Below are 18038 nucleotides of genomic sequence, written 5' to 3'. Positions count from 1 at the left end.
ATTTTTGGGTATGTGAACAACAAGCATGGAAACTACATTAAAATGATGGTCAACAAAAGTCCCAAACTAGAAGGAAAGGACTAGAAAAATCATCAAAGAAGATTGTTGAAAATTTTAAAAATTATATACAGGGACAAATGTTAACAGACATGTGTAAATCATGCTGACAATATACAAACTAAACTAGATAATACTGAGGTTTTCTCAAACATAATTTATTTTGGAGAACATAATGTTTTCTGCCTCAGTAAGGTAGCAGTACATAAAGAGACATATTTTTAAGTCTTTTATTAAATATTTCAAACGTTTAGAAAAAGTACATACTAAGATAACTGGTTCCAGTTCTGTTACCTGTGTGCTCTTGGGCATGTCACTTAACCTCTCTAACATTCAGTTACTCAGAATTGGGGTATTAGGTGCGAGTTCTAGTTATTTATTTTCATCCCTCTTAGTAGTATGGATAGTTTAGAGAATCGATCATTTAAAAATCAGTTGAGTTTTTTGAATAGATAAGTCTTGATCTCACCCCTGAACTCATGCTTCCCTGTTTCCTTCCCCAGAGGCGATCACAGTTACCAGTTTCTTAGCTATTTTCCCAGAGATATTCTATGCAATATGAATGGTGGCATTTCATACACTTTTTCCAGTGACCAATGTGCCTTGGCAGTCATTCTGTACCAACACATGTGGATCTCATTCTTTTTGACAGTGTGGTGTTCCCTTGTATAATTTCCAAAATTTCTTTTGTTGGTCCTCTACTGATGGATGTATATATTCTTGTGATTTAAGTTTAAAAACCTTTAAAAATCGTAGTAAAATATACATAACAAAATGTATCATTTTAACCATTTTTAAGTCTACAGTTCAGTGGCATTAAGTATATTCACATTGTTGTACAACTATCACCACCCTCCAACTCCAGAACTGTTTTCTTCTTCCTAAACTGAAACTATGTAACTCATTAAAAAACGCTCTTTCCCGCCCACCACCCCACCCCGAGCCTGGCAACCACCGTTCTACTCTCTGTCTTTATGAATTTGACTATTCTAGGTACCGCATGTAAGTGGAATCATACAGTAATTGTCTTCTTGTGACTGTCTTATTTCATTTAGCTTAATGTCCTCCAGGTTCATCCAAGTTGTAGCATGTGTCAGAGTTCCTTTCCTTTATAGGCCAAATAATATTTCATGGTATGTATATACTGCATTTTGTTTATCCATTCATCTGTTGATGGACATCTGGGCTGCTTCTACCTTTTGGCTATTGTGAATAATGCTGCTATGAACATGGGTGTACAAAAATTTTAAACTTTTTTTTTTTTTTTTTTTAATTTTTTAAATAGATCTTTATTGGAGTACAATTGCTTCACAGTACTGTGTTAGTTTCTGTTGCACAACAAAGAGAATCAGCCGTATGCATACACATGTGCCCATGTCCCCTCCCTTTTGAGCCTCCCTCCCATCCTATCCCAACCCCTCTAGGTTATCTCAAAGCACAGAGCTGATCTCCCTGTGCTATGCTGCTGCTTCCCACCAGCCAACTATTTTACATTCAGTAGTGTACATATGTCAGTGCTACTCTCACTTCGCCCCAGCTTCGCCCTCCCACCCCATGTCAAGTCCATTCTCTATGTCTACCTCTTTATTCCTGCCTACCTGGTTTGAATCCTGATTAGAATGATCCAACTCTAAAACAATGCTTTGAAGACATTCAGAAAAGTTTGAATGTGAATTTTTTTTTTTTTTTTTTTTGGATGGGGTTGTTTGTTTTTTTGTTATTGAGCTGCATGAGCTGCTTGTAAATTTTGGAGATTAATCCTTTGTCAGTTGCTTCATTTGCAAATGTTTTCTCCCATTCTGAGGGTTGTCTTTTTTTTTTTTTTTTTAAACATCTTTATTGGGGTATAATTGCTTTACAATGGTGTGTTAGTTTCTGCTTTATAACAAAGTGAATCAGCTATACATATACATATGTTCCCATATGTCTTCCCTCTTGCGTCTCCCTCCCTCCCGCTTAAACTTTTAAAAATTATGAATTATTTCATATATGCAATATAGAGGAAAACCGAACAGACGTACATATACTCATCACAAAGCTTGCCAGCACTATCAAATCCTAACATTTTGCCATATTTTATTCTGATATTTTGAAGTACAGATTCAGCTGTAGCCCACTGTGCACATTTTCCCAATTCTAATCTCATCTCTCCCCAGAAAAACCCACATCTTGAACTTGGTATTTATTATTCCACGTACATTACTATATTAATATCATATGTATCATAAACAATATATAATATTGTTTATGCTTTCAAAATTAATATAAATGACATCACAATATGCAGATATCTCTTTTTTTCTCATTGTTTTTGAGATTTATCAATATACATTTAGCTATAATTTATTCATTTTAAATACTATATAGTGTCCCACTGTCTGAATTCATCCTTCTGTTGATGAACGTCTAGGTGGTTTTTCAATATTTCCTTTTTAGAAACAATACTGCAGTGGATTTTACAAATTTATCTCAATAGACTCTAGAAACTGGATCCTTGCTTCATCACCTCAGAACTTGTTACAAATGCAGCATCCCAGACTCCACTCCAGACCTACTGAATTAGAACCTATCTTTATGCCAGATCCCCAGGGGATTTGTAGGCATATTAAAATTTGATCAGTTGTCCTCAAACAGTCCCACAGTTGAATCCCCTGGGGAGTTAAAGCCAACAGCAATAACAATAACAGCAAACTCATGCCTGGGTCATTCCCCAAAGATTTTGATTTAATTGCTCTAGGATGTGCCTGAGTCTCCTGAGACTTCTAAAGCTTCTTAGGTGATTATAATATGTAGCCAAGATTTAGAATGACTGCTTGGACCAAAACAGCCGTGGCTGCATTGTGTGTGTCGCTTGGCTTTTACTGGGATGGCTCTTTAGAAAGGACAGTTTTACCAACAAGGGGCTAGAGCAGGCAGGTAGATATTATGATGGAATTTCTATTGCAGGAAATTTTCAAAACACTTGAGCAAATGCTTTGTCCTATTTTAAGTACAATTAGTTCTTAGTCCATAGAGCTTAATTTGCTTAACTCACACTTGTAAGGCACTAACTATATATCAGATAATCTTCTAAAGAGCACTTTGTTAATGTTCTCTCTCTTAAAATTTGTTGCAAAATTTCCTTTCCACTTAAGAAATTTTGAGTGAAAAAGTGCAGTTTGACAGAAAGTTAGAATACGTTAGTCCTAGGAAAGATCGCACTGCAGGATGCTGAGGCTCTGTGCTTTGCGTTCAGCGGGCTGTGAAGCAGTCCATTTTCAGCATCCAGTCTGGGGCTCTTCCTGGGGGAAGCTGCCACCCACTTACTGGACAGGGCATAGGATTTGAGTGCATAAAAACTGCCGCTTCCCAAAGAAACAGAACCTGGGACGTTGTCCCTTTAGTGATGTGGGTTTTTCTGCCCAACACTAAAATTGGAAGAATTTCTGACCTTCAGTGGAGTCTTGGGAATAATTATTCACCTATCCAGTTATGCTGCATTTTTGCAAATAAGTTATAGAACAGAGCATTAAGTCACAACTGGATCAGCTATTTTGAAGTGTATTTATGTGACCTGAAGGAACTTTCTCAAAAATTTGTTTTTTCCCATTACTTAAGTTCATGTTTACTCACGTAAGTAGACATACAAACATTTTCACTGTCAAATATTCCAACACTTTTGAAAAGGGAAAATGCTCCTTAAAATCCCCATTTCCCCAACCCCACTTTCCCTTCCTAGAGGTAACTCGTACTACTAGCATAATATGCATCCTTCCAAACCTATTTCACTGTATCTCTAAGTATGTAGCTTTTATGTTTTACTGGAGAAGTTTTCTAAGCCCTTTAACTTTTAGTATCTGTTATAGTGCTTCTTATTTAACCATATGTTCTCATCTCTAGCCCAGATTTGCTAAATTCTTCCATGTGTGACACTAGATATGAATTTATTCACCCCCGTTACAGCTTAAAAATACACGCTAGAGAATTAAAACAAATGACCAAAGCTGAAGAGTTCACTGCTGTAGCAGAATTGTATTTTAAAAGGCAAGCAGCGACACCTTAGTTATATGTTTCCTGTTTTGGATGGATAAAACTATAAGGCAAAGCCTTTCCCTGGGACGAGAACTGTGCCTCTATTTCTGCGTGAGGACCCACTGTCGCTTTCCTCTAGTGCCAGTGGCTCGCAGTCAGCAGCCTGGGGGATTTTCGTTTGCTGAGTGTGATGCTGTTTTTCCTCTGTTCCCTTCCTCCACCTGTGTATGAGGATGATGAAATTTGTTCCTTAGGAATTCTCTTTGATTGCTGGCAGCACAGTATCCACCCAATGGGTTCACAAGTAAAGGCCTTAGGAAGTGCTCATTGTGTTCTGCAGATGGGCACTCTCAGAATGGCTGTTGCCTGATGCCGCCATGTGTTTCATCCACATGCCCTCCTGCCAAGTCCTTCTTAGTGGACCGAGGAAAGAAAATGAGCAGCTTCATGTTTCTTTGCGTGTGATCGCCATTTTATCACTCGGTAGCTGGCAAGGAAAACAGGAATTCATCTTTGGGTTCAAGGACTCTACAGAGTCACTACCAGTTAGAGAAACTGTGGCCTATGCTGGATTTCAAGAGAGATTTATGTGCTACCTTGTAATTGCCCTATCACAGGTGGTTGCCACTTTTGGAATTCATAGACTGTTGCCCTGAAGAGTAAAAGCCAAGCATCTGAGGAAGGAGCCTAAGTCAAATCTGGCCGTGTCATTCTTTGCCTTTAAAACCTTCACTGCTTCCCTATTGTCATAGAATTAAAGTCTTTTTAAAGTAGAGCTCACAAACCAGCAGCCTAAGGCTGAATTTGTCTTGCAGATATATTTTCTCTAGCGCCACAGTGTTTTAGAAAAATTAGAATTAGTTCCTAAGAGACTAAAGCCAATGGATTTACCATAAAAATTTGGATTTCTGGCCATATTGGGCAGCATTTCTGTATAAGTCGATGATGATTTGTGAGCTGTGGCTACACTTTTTGGATGGGGCATGAGCTCTCCACTTTGCAAAAACTGCCGGGCCGCCACCCTTTATTGGACTCCTCTGGGGCTTCTGGAACTACAAGCCTGCTCTCTGCCCCGCAGCTCCTCTGCTGCTGCAGGATGGAAAGCAGGAAGGAACTCTAACCTTTCTGTTATAGGTGCAAACCTGTAAGCGTCAAGGTGTTAATAACCTATGTGGCAGCCCTTTGGTAATGAGGATCAAGAGCCAGCTGATAAATACTCCCTATTTTTATGTCTTGGGGGAATAATTCCAAGTTATGTTCCATGTAGTAGTTCTCCATAGCTCCTGGAGAGTCCCCAGTGGAACGGAGCTGCAGGTTTCCACCACAGTAACCAGATCACCTTCACCCTTGGATTGGTTTTCTCTCCTCATTTTCACTCTTTCCAGTCCCTCACTCTCATTCTTTGGGAAGACCTCCTTAAGATAAACTGCCTGTACCTAAGCCCCTGTCACAGGCTCTGCTTGGTGGGCACCAAGGCTAAGACCTCCTCCATTCCCAATTTTCTTAACCAGCCAACTTGGCTCGTTCAGTTTACCTTCCTGGTTCTGCAGGCCTTTGCAGTTGTGACCCTGTCCTAGAGACTCTCCTTTAGTGACTCACTCCAGGTATTCTACAGCATGACCACCCAGAGCAAGTCCTCAGGCACTCCAGGCAACATCAAAGCCCTTTGCTAGTGCTGTTTGCTTTGCTTGTAACCCCACTCCTGCAGCCCTATGCCGGTTCCCTGCTCCTCTCCTTCCATCAGCAAACTCCTACTCAGCCTTCAAGGCCAGCTTCAGTTTACATTCTTCTGTGGACCCTTACCTAACTCCTCCACACTCGAGCATCTTTAAAGGCTGAGGAGAAACAACTAGGAGAGAGGGAGAGATTGCAGATAGAGGGAGAAGACACTGATGGAGCCCGCTCTTGTTGGAGATGATGGGAAGGGCATCAGGGGTGCAGATGCAGGTGCTTACCTCTAAAAGGTGAAGGATTCTTCATTCTCTGAGATAGGAGTAATGATAGCCAAAAAACTATCTCCTATGTGCCTGGCACGTTCTGAGTGTTTTCAAAATATTTAACGAGTGTAAGCCTTTCTTCCTCACAAGGACTCTTGTATCCTGTGAGGTATGTATTATTATTATCCCCATTTTACAGATTAGAAAATTGAGGCACAGAAAGGTTAAGTAACTACCCAAGATCACACAGCTGGTACATAGTCAGATGGCCAGGTAATCTGGTTTCAAAGTTCGTGCTCTTGACCACTATGTCTCATGGTTTCTTAAGGGAAGCTAATGTAGAAAACACATACTTAGGGAAAAGAAAGCTGAGATGGGTGATATTAGTTGACCCAAATTTTCCCAATGGAGCAGGAGACAAAGCCAGCCAGTGTGATTGTAGGAGGTGGTGACCTTGTTTGAATTTGACTAGAAAGTGAAAAAAGAGGAAGAGTAAATTGGTCTTGGTCTTGTTTTTCAAAAGCTCCTAAAATATGAGTAACACTGTGCCTGCCTCTTAGAACATTGTCAAGTTCTTGGCAACTAAACTTCTACTTTTGCCAAATGGCACCATTCCTCTGTTGTTGGTTTTCCTTGTGGCACTTCCAGAAACCACAGTGCTTGAGGCTCTGACATATTTTGGAAATGATACAGGAATGGACAGACTGTCCAGAACATGGGGGAACATGCTTCTGGAAAAAGTACCTTTGCTTTCCCCAGCATTGCTGTAAACACCTAGGAAGGATTTGGGGGTGTTTGGTAGTCTGGCATAGTCCGGGTGGTTTCCAGAACAGAGAGGCACCAGTCTCCATGAGAGCGGAAAAGATGTCTCCTGCCCAGCAAATTCTCATGCCCAGAAGGGTGGTTTATCCACAGCCATGAATCTCCCTGTGGAATGTATTTGCTTCTATTTGTGTTATTGCCTGCTTTACACAACCATCTTCAAAGTTTTCACATCCTTACCATTAAATAAACGTTACATGCTTGATGTCTGTGGGAATCTTTCCATTGTCTCATAACCATCCTGTGAAGACATGCACAACTGATTCACCACAACACAGGCAGGAATATAGCTGCATGGAGTGATGGGAGGACGATATGCCTGATTCAGGGATGCAACACTCAACTACGTTTAACAAATTTAGTCAGGAGCCTAAATCAAAGTAAACAAACCAAACAACCAAAAGTGTGGATGCATATATGGGTAAAGTAATGGGAAAAAAAATGTGGGAAAGGGAAATTGCATTTTCCCATTGAGGCTGGTTTTTCCATATTTAGTTTTGTGAAAATCTTGTTTGCATCATCATCTTTGCTTTAGGAAGCAAGGCTAAAAGCCCTTTAGTTACGGCAATTATTTTTCACTCATGGGATGGTAACAAAAGATAGAACAAGAATGAAGAACGAAAGGTAATATTCTGAAAACAATCAGGCTGTTTTCACCTCAGGGCTTCTTGAGGTGAGGCTGGAGTTCTCAAGCTTCAGTGTGCACTAGAATCCCTGGGGTGCTGGTTCTTTAGCCCCACCTCCAGGGGTCTGGATTAAGTAAACCTGGGCTTGAACCCAGAAATCTGCATTTTGAGCAGGTACCTACGGTGAACCTGATTGGGGGGCAGTACCCACAGTGGTTTAGAGGGAATGTTTTTGTTTTAAAAGATAAGAAAATGAAAAGAAGGTATTGTTTTCAAGCTTCAATTAACTTACTGCTGGAATTATTATTAAAATGAGTAACCTAGCAAAATCTCGATACTTGGTTGAGTTTGCCTAAACTGTCAATGTTTGTTATATATACTATTTCAAATGCATAGTATTCCCTTATCATTCTTTTGTTGGCTGCAGAATCTGTAGTGCTAGCTCCATTTTATTTGTAATATGTGTCTTTTCTCTTTTTAATCTTTGTCAGTCTTGCTAGAGATTTGTTGGTTTTATTGATCTTTTCAGAGAATTACTTCTGCATTCGATTGATTTTTCTCTATTGTTTTTCTGTTTTCAATTTCACTGATCTCTTCTCTTCTCTTTACTATTTCCTTCCTTAGGCTTGCTTTGAGTTGATTTTGCTCTTCTTTTTCTAGACTGTTGAGGCAAGTGCTTGTATTATCAATTTGAGATTTTTCTTTGTATCTAATTATGCATTTAACACTGTAAATTTCACTTTCAGCACAGCTTTAGTGCTAATGTGTTGTGTTTTCACTTTGTTCAGTTTAATATATTTTTAAAAATTTCCCTTGAGACTTCCTCTTTGATGTGGATTATTTAAGAGTGAGGAGCGTATTGCTTAACTTCCAAGTGTTTGGAGATTTTCCTATTTTTGATTTCTAGTTTGATTACCCTGTGGTCAAAGAATGATGCTTGATTTTTTTTTTTTTTTTTTTTTGGCTGTGCTGCATGGCTTGTGGGATCTTAGTTTCCTGACCAGGGATCAAACCCACACCCTTGGCAGTGAAAGTGTGGACTGCTAACCACTGGACTGTTGGGGAATTCCCTGCCTGATTTCAATTTTTAAAAATTTGTCGAGGTTTGTTTTATGGCCCAGAATATGGTCTATTTTGGAATATATTCTTTGGGAACTTGAAAAAAATATGTATTCTGCTGTTGCATGGAATATTCTATGAATGAGTAGATCATGTTGATGGATAAGTTTTTGAGTTCTATATCCTTGCTGATTTTCTATCTAGTTGTTCTGGTAATTGTTGAGAAAGGAGTGTTGAAGTCTTTAACTATTGTGAATTTGTCTATTTCTCCTTTCAGTTTCATCATTTTTGCATCACATATTTTGAACTTTATTATTTGGTGTATCTAAATTTAGGACTGCTATATCTGCTTGGTGGATTGACCCCTTTATTATTATATAATGTCTCTAGTAATTTTCTTTGCTCTGAAGACTTATCTGATATTCATATAGCCACTACTGCTTTTTAAATGAATGTTTTCATGGTATACCTTTTTCCATCCTTTTACTTTCAACATGCTTATATTGCTATGTTTAAAATGAGTTTCTTAACTCAACATAAAACAACTATAGCCCAATAAAAAAAGAAAAAGTAAAAAAAAGAAAATAAAGTGAGTTTCTCATAGACATCATATAGTTATGTCATGATTTTTAATCCACTCTGCCAACTTGTGTCTTTTAATTATTGTATTTAAACCATTTCCATGTAATTATTGATATGTTAGGACTTAAAACTGCCATTTTATTTTTTGCTTTCTGTTCTCTCTGCTTTTTGTTTCTGTTTTCTTTTTCCTACCCTCCTGGGGGTTACTTGAACATTGTTTAGACTTCATTTTAATTTATCTATAGTGTTTTGGTGATATCTGTTTGTATAACATTTTAAATGGTTGCTCTAGGTATTACATTATGTATACCTAATGTTACCGTTTGCTAGTGTTGTCCTTTTACTATTTCAAATGAAGTGTAGAAACCTTACCCCTGTTACTTTCCTTTACCCTTGCTTCCTTATAATCGTCTTAACTATTTCCTCCACATACATTTAGAACCATGTCAGACAGTGCAATCTTTTTTGCTTCAACTCTCAAACATAATTTAGAAAACTGAAGAGCAGAAGGAAAGTCTATTGTATTTACCCATATTTTTGGTCCTTGTATTTCCAAGGTTCCTACTATTATCATTTCCTTTTTGTTTAGAGAACTTTCTTTAGCTATTCTTTTAGGGTAGGTATGCTGGTGACAGATTCTCATAGTTTTCATTCATCTGGGAATGTACTGTCTTTCTCTTCCTTCCTAAAGGTTATTTTTGCTAGATATAGGATTCCCAGTTGACAGTTCTTTCTTCCAGCACTTGAAAAATGTTGTGCCACTTCCTTCTGGCCTCTGTGGTTTCGAATAAGCAATACACTTTCATTCAAATAGTTCGTTCCTATGGATGGCATGTCATTTCTCTCTTACTGCTTTTAAGAGTTTTTCTTTGTCTTTCATTTTCAGAGGTTTGACTATAATGTGTTTTGGTATGGATTTCCTTATTTGGGATTTTCTCCCAAACTGAATCTGTAGGTTTATGTTTTCTGCCAAATTTGGGAAGTTTTCACCATTATTTCTTTGAGTCCTTTCTCAGCCCCTTCCTCTTTCTCCTCCCTTTTTAGAATTCTGATGACACAAATGTTCAATCTGTTGTTATCATCCCACGAGTCCCTGAGGCTATGTTCATTTCTTAAAAGTATGTATTTCTTTCTGGTTGTTCAGGTTGGGTGATTTCTATCATTCTATCTTCTATTTCACTGATTCTTTCCTCTGTCCCTTTCATTCTGCTCCTGAGCCCATTCACTGAGTTTTTTATTTTGGTTATTGTATTTTTCATTTCTAAAATTTCCATTTCACTCTCCTTTATATCTTCTATTTCTTTGTTGAGGCTTTCAATTTTTTTCATTTGTTTCAAGTGTGTTAATTATTGCTCATTGAACATTTTTGTGATAGATAATTTAAAATGTTTGTCAGATAATTCTGTCATCTCAATGTTGGCATCTATTAATTGTCTTTTTTATTCCATTTGAGATCTTCCTGTTTCTTAGTATGACAGATGACTTTCTAACAAAATCTGGACATTTGGGTAGCATTTTATTATGAGACCTTGGATCTTAATTAAACCTTCTGTATCAGCTGGATTCGTGAAGCCCTGCTCCAGCAGGGAAATGGCGGCAGAACATTGAGACAGCCAAGTGAGGCTGGAAGTTCAGGTTTCCCACTTGGCATCTATTGACATTGAAGAGGAGGCTCTTTATTACTGCCTTTCAGGGGTGGGAATTCTGGCTCCCCATTTGGCCTCCACTGACACCTGCCTGGCTGGAAGGGGTTGGAGTGCCTTGTTATTGCTCACCAGATAGCCTCAACTGACACCCAGTGGCCTCATCACTGCTGGGCAGTGGTGAGGATCCTGACTCATCAGTAGGCCTCCTCTGATCCATGCCACTGGGGATGTCAGGGGGCACTAAGTGGAGATGGAAGTCCAGGCTCCCATGTGATCTCCAATGATACTGCTAGAGTGGGGGCTCATTACTGGCCGATGGGAATGCAAGTCCAGGTTCTCTACTTGGCCTTCTCAGATGCAACCCTGGCAGGGGTGTTGGGGTACCTGGTGAGGGTGGAAGTCTAGCTCCCCACTCAGCCTTGGCTGGCATGGGTGGGGTTAGGAACCACAGGTTTTTCTGTGGTATTTGCCTAGAGTATAGCTGTTTCTGTCTGAACACTTACTATCTTGCTTGGCTCCCCCTCTCCTAGTCCTTTGGCTAGAGACAGCAGGCTTTTGTCGGAGCTTTTTTTTTTTTTTTAACAGCTTTATTGGGGTATAATTGCTTTACAATCGTGTGTTAGTTTCTGCTTTATAACAAAGTGAATCAGTTATACATATACATATGTTCCCATCTCTCTTCCCTCTTGCGTCTCCCTCCCTCCCACCCTCCCTGTCCCACCCCTGTCGGAGCTTTTTAAATATCTGCACTTATATTGAGTAGCTGGCTTCCTTAGCTATTGTACAAGTCTGGGATATATGAGGCAAACAGAAAATCCAGGGTACTCACGACCATATCATTCCTTGCATCTTGAGGTCCCTAGCCATTGGGCCTTCCTTTCTCCACCTTTCTGATTATTCCTATGATTGTCTTACGTATAACATTTTACTTAGCAGGAGGACTAGAGAAAAGTACATCCTCCCCACCTTCCCAGAAGCAGAAGCCCAGGGCTTTAAAAATACATCTCCACAAAACTAATGTGAGGTATGAGCTATAGCTACTATTTCTACTTAATATTTTATTATAGGGATTCTCTTTAGGCTATAAGTCCCTGAAAAGCACCACTTTTAATTGTTGTATAACATAGTGTTGCTTCAATGGCCTTTTTGTGACATTTAGTCTGTTTTCAGTTGTTCACTAGTGTAGATAACATTAAGTAAACATATTTTCCTGATAACTGTCCAATTCTCTGATTATTTTCTTAGGTTATATTTCTAGAAGGGGAGTTGCTAGATCAGAAGGGGGAAAAAAATTAAAAGGCCCTTGATATATATTTGTTTCCAGAACATTTGTACTGATTTTGACTCCTAGAAGCAGACCATGAGCACGCCAGACTTACTATACTCTAACGCTGAATATTATGAGTTAGGAAAATTTGCTGATTTAAAAGGAAAAAAGAGTATTTTAAAATTTTACACAGGATTTCTTTGATTAATAGTGAGGTTGAACTTCATTACAATACTAGTTCAATAACTTCACCAACAACGTGGAAGCTTAAAAAATAAATCATCATGTTCCTATTTAAAGCTTGATAATATTATTATGGTATGATATGGTATCATAATATCATGATAATATATCATAATATTATAATATTACATGAATCTCCATATGTGATAAAATTGCAGAGAACCATATACCCACATAGAAACATATACAAAGGAGCACATATAAATCAGGTGAAATCTGAATAAGGTCTGTGGATTGTACCCATGTTAATTTCTTGATGTTGATATTGTACTGTAGTTATATACATTGTTACTAGTAGAGGAAACTGGCTGATGGCACCCCTCTGAACTATTTTCTAAACATTGATGATCGGTATCTTCTGTTTTATTTTCATAAACATTATTCTTTTGGGGTGTCTGAACCAGTCTGGCTCTTAAATTAGTTTCTTTCAAAGTTTCTCTGTTTAGATCAGGGACAAGGGAAGCCTTTATTCTCTTGTCACACCTGAAATCTGATATGGGGACTTGTCTCTGGTCACGCGGAGGCCTCGCTCCAATTGGGCATATCCGATGTCCGGCCAGGACATTGCTTCATGCCTTGTTCCTGATTCATACTTGAACCTGGAGTTGCTACTTTCCACTTCACTATTCTGCTGGGTAAGACATTGTGTCTCCACCCATTTAACCCCAAATGAAAGTGGAGTCTGTACTGTCTTTTGTTTTTCCTAGAAGGAGCTCTTATAATTGTCCACAGATCCTATGACACTGGGGACTTATGAAGAATACTGACAGGGTGGTCTCTGATCAAAAGTAAGAATAGGCACATAAAATGATTGAGTTTTAGAATAGTAAATAATTCTCCAAAGACTATAATAATAGTAAAAACGTTTCAACTAAAAAGAGATCAGTGTGTAAGAATATTCCTAGGCTGTCAGGATCTTTCCTGTCAGGCAGGACCAGGGTCAGGACTTAAAAGACTGTTTTTGAATTATATCTGCTCCCATCATAATAAAACTCCAAATACAACTTTCACAGTTATGATTTGGGTCATATAAAACATATTCACTTAGACATTAAAGTTAATGTGCTCTGTAATTATATTCCCAAAGGACAGAATTGACAAAATATTTTATCCAAAAGAGGTGAGGCTTTGAAAATAGGCTTGTGTGTCCAGATCAGAGAGGGTTATTGTTTCACTCGACCTTGGATTAGTAGGAGGGAGTTTGAAGTGCCACATCCAGTTTGTGACATCACACTTTAATGTGGCAAGAATATACTAGCAGTTTCTCAAGTGTGGGTCTTAGGCCACCTGCATCAGGAAGAGAGACCTAAACATTCTGATTCAGGTCCCATTCTAGATATTTGACTACAACAGAACATGCGGGTGGGGTGTGGCTGGCAGGCTTCTTTACAAGCATTCCAGGTGATTATTAGGCCACTGAAGTTTGATGCCAAAACAGAGCTCCTAGGGTTTTGAGAGACCCTAGGAGCCATGTCATCTGACTTTCAAAGGGAACTGTAGCTATTTGGTTTGGAGAAGAGCAGGTTTGGAGAGGGATTGATAACTGCCTTCATTTTTTAAGAACTGTCACAGAGACTTATTTTCACTACTCCTAGGATCAGTAAATGTGAGTTATGTGGAGGCAAATTTCATCCCAATGAACAAAGAAAAATTTTCAGTCAAAGGCTACAGAATCATGTGAAATGGAACAAGGGTCTACATCTCTAAAACATTTTCCAAGAATCTGTGATCCTATGTCATTTAATTGGTTCTTCTGCCTTTGGAAGAATGTGTGTTCCAAAAATCTACAGAATTCACATCTTCTCTTGTTAACCCTTGGTTACCAGTGTGTTAACTGCTCTCTCTTTTCAGGTGCTTTTTAAAGATAAGACCTAAATCCCTCTTGATATGTTGAGCCTCCTTCGGACCCCAAACCTCTATCTAAAGCTGAATTTGAAAAGTTTCCAGGCATCACAGTGTCATGGATGCTCTCTGTTTTCCTTCTGCTTCTTAAATGACAGCCCTACTCAGCAGAAAAGCACCACTGGCGATGAAGCCTCACTCTTCTTCTCCATTTTATAATCCCCCATACCATTAACCCCTCAGTTTGCTTTTGAATAATATTTGTAGTTATTTCTGTCTACTCTTTCACTTTTCTGAGATGATTTTGATGTGTTGTTTTGAGTAAATGTCTGAACTCTGGGGCCCAGGATTACCCTTGGACTGCTTGACTGGCCTCTGTGAACTTAGTGCACCTCTTACTCATTCCACCTGTGTCTTTGAAGATTACCAGCTTGTTCAGGGTCAGGATGGTGTATATGCACTCACACACTCTGTGTGTGTGTGTGTGTGTGTGTGTGTCTGTGTAGTGTGATAGAGAACTGATTGACAACAATGGTCTCCAAGATCCTCCTCTTTCCAAGTGTCCTAGAAGATGGGGCAAAAAGTATGGTGAGAGAGGGATGTTGCACTTTCCAAGTTAATACTGTTACTATTCATCAGAAGGACAGATTATGGGAGAGGACAGAGCCCATACTTAGCCAGAATTTTCAAAAAGGAATCGACATTTTCAAGTGAAGAAAGTGTGCATGTTCCCTGATAGGGGAATCTTTTTCCTGGCAGGTGACATTTTGTAGCTTCCTGTAGGAATGCCTGAATGTCTCTGCTATTACCTGTGTTTACTGCCAACAATTCTGACACCAAATGTGTAGGTTTTCCACACCAAGCAATTCTCCAATTCTCTGTGGACTCCAATAGGGCTGTCCTACAATTTAATTCAATGTGGCAATAACTACCCAGAGTTAGAGAACCCTGAGGTTAAGGACTCAGTCCCATAACACTGCCCTTCACTTCAAAAGCCAATTGCACGTAGTGGGCCCCCAGGTAACCCAGACTTCTGTCTGACTTGGCTACAAATTGGAGGGTCCCCTGAGCCCCTCCTCAGGCTCGATAATTTGCCATAACAGCTCAGAGGACTAAGGAGAACATTTTACTTACTATTATTGGTTTATTATAAAGGATATTTTGAAGGATGCAAATGAACAGCCAGATGAAGAAGTATACAGGGTGAGATTGAAAGGGCGCAGGGGCTTCTGTCCTCATGGAATTTGGGATATGCCCCCTTCTTGGCACATGAATGCATTCACCAACCCAGAAGCTCTCTAAACGCTGTTGGTTAGGGTTTCTATGGAGGTTCTATTATGTAGGTATGACTGATTGAATCATTGGCCATTGGTGATTACTCCATTTCCAGTCCCTCTCTTTGCCTTGGAGGTCAGGGGTGGGGCTGAAAGTTCCAACCTTCTAATCACACTATTGGTTACTCTGGTTACCAGCCCCATCCTGAAACTATCTAGCAGTCTGCTGAGTGTCACCTCATTAGCATAAAGTCAGGTGGGGTTGAAAGGGGCTTATTATGAACAGCAAAAGACACTCCTCTCACCTCTATGACTTAGGAAATTAGAAGGGTTTTAGGAACTCTGTGCCAGTAATCAGGGATGAAGTCCAAATATCTATCTCTTATTATGTCACAATATCACAATCCTATTTATTCTTGATCATTTAAATTTTCCCTTTCTTAAAAGTAGGGTAAATAATAGCCATGATAGCTTACTACAGGGGAAGGTGATTGACTAATGAAGTTAAACTTATTTGACGTTCTTGATTACTTTGGAAGAGAAAGCTTTATTATCATTAAAACAATTAATTGTCCTTTTTCTAATGATTTTTTTTTTCTAGATGATTATAAGTAAATTCTGGGACTTGAATCTCCTTTCCCTCGTTTTACAAATTAAATACTACATCTGTGTCTCCTGTATAGAGCTACCAATTTTGGAGTCCTTGCTGAGGTGGGGGTCACTCACTACAGGTCGCCTGGTCATTACATCTAATACCGTAAGCGCTTTCCGTCCAGCAAGTGTGTTCAGAGTTCACGTTGTCTCCCTGGATCTTCTGGAACCTAGTGAAGCAGGCTGAAGATTAGTGGGGCTCTGGGGTTTGCTGCTTAGTGATTCTGCTGTTCAGTGAGCAGGAAATCCTGGTCCCGATTTAGCTTGCCTGTGCTTTTGTGGCCTTCCCCCTTCTGCACCTGCTGTGGAGGGGGAGGCTGTCTGCTGTGCACCATTGTCTCCCCCACCCCTAGACCCTCTTATCAGCAGTAATTGAGTTTGCGCCACAGAGGGGTCCTCTCCTCGGAACGGTAGCATCGTAAGGTTCTATGAGACTATCTTGAAAAGGGTCTCAGTGATGGGTTCTTTCTTCTTCTCCTTCTGCGTTTTGTTCATTTTCTGTAGGGTGAAGAAAGTGAAAATGAAAAGTAATAAAAATCTTATTGATTTGATCATTTTTCATTTATAATCAAAGAGTGTGTGGCACATGGTAGATGGCCAATAAATATCTGCTGAACAAATGAATGAATGACAACCCTTGACATCCATACTGGAAAGCGGTGTGCGTAGTTGTAAAAAGTCTGAGCTCTGGAGCCAGACTACCTGGGTCTGAGTGTCAGAGATTCTGACATTAGTAGCTGGGAGGACTTAGGCAAAATACTTAATTTCTCTATCTCAGTTTTCTTATCTGTAACATAGGAATAAAATAGTCTTCACTTTGTAAAGCTGTTGCGAGGATTAAATGAGTTAATAAATATAAAGGGTAAAGAATAGTGTTAAAGTGAACTTCCATATATAATCTCATTTTATTTTAACAGTCACTTGATAGTGTAACAGGAAACGTCTATTTCTGAATCTTACAAGTTCAAAGGACTGGTAAGTACTAGAGAGGTGTCTAAAATTCACTTCTGATTCCAAAGTCTAGTTTTCTAGATTAGAGTTATTTGTTTAGTTTTGAAGATGATTAAAAGACAAAAAAAAAAACCACAAAAACGAATAGCTTTGATGTTGGCAAAGGTTACACATCTTACATAAGGACAAACTCACTTTCTGTAGTTGAATGAGATGAGAAGAGGTTGTATGAAGTACCAAGGATGAGAACAGCCCGCTGCTCTTATCAAAACCCCTCAGTGCCTCCAGGGAAGAGGGAAAGAAGCAGTTTAGAAGAACCCAGGAAAAGAATCAATTAATTCAATTTAAAACTACATAATGCCTTCTTTATTCTTTAGTGTTAGCACTGAGCGTTTGCTGAAAAATGGCTTTGCTCTAAAATGGCCTAATTTTTCCTTTTAATTTGCATTTCCTTCCTGCCCAGATGCTACTGGCAGCGGCCCAGAAGCAGTTCCACTAAAACTGTGCTCCAGCACCTCAATGTGGATCTCGGAACTCTCCTTTTACATTTGGTTCTTTGCATAATTTGTCAAACTTTGCAAGTTGCACAGCAAAACTCTGCCAACAAAGAACAGGAAGTTTGGGCTGCCCTTCTGGGTTTACTGTTATCGTATTGGTTTTTCAGCAACTGGAATCAAGCCCTGATGAAAATATTTAACACATTAACAGTTTGGAATTGTGCTCAAGGCTGTGGGCAGTGAATATAAAAAAACTGAGCAACAAGGGGACTTGGGCACATTATTTATACATTTGGTGAGCTCATTCACTCGCCTAGGGAAATCAGGCACACGGCCTCCAGCCCAAGGTTAATTTTATTTTCTTCTCAGCCAGGAACAGGGTATACTATTACACAGAGAGAGGAATGAGGACTCTTTAATTGGCAAAGAGGAACTTCTGCTGCATAAGGAGATATTCCAATTGCTGGAGGTCAATAGAGTAGGATTTTAAAATCCTGCTGTGTTCACAGTTTAATATGAAATCCTCCAAAAATTGCTTGGATTCAATAACCCTGCATTAACTGTTTAGAAACA

Source organism: Phocoena sinus, chromosome 4, assembly GCF_008692025.1.
Source record: "Phocoena sinus isolate mPhoSin1 chromosome 4, mPhoSin1.pri, whole genome shotgun sequence".
Classification (NCBI taxonomy): Eukaryota; Metazoa; Chordata; class Mammalia; order Artiodactyla; family Phocoenidae; genus Phocoena; species Phocoena sinus.
Note: the sequence above shows the minus strand (reverse complement) of the source record.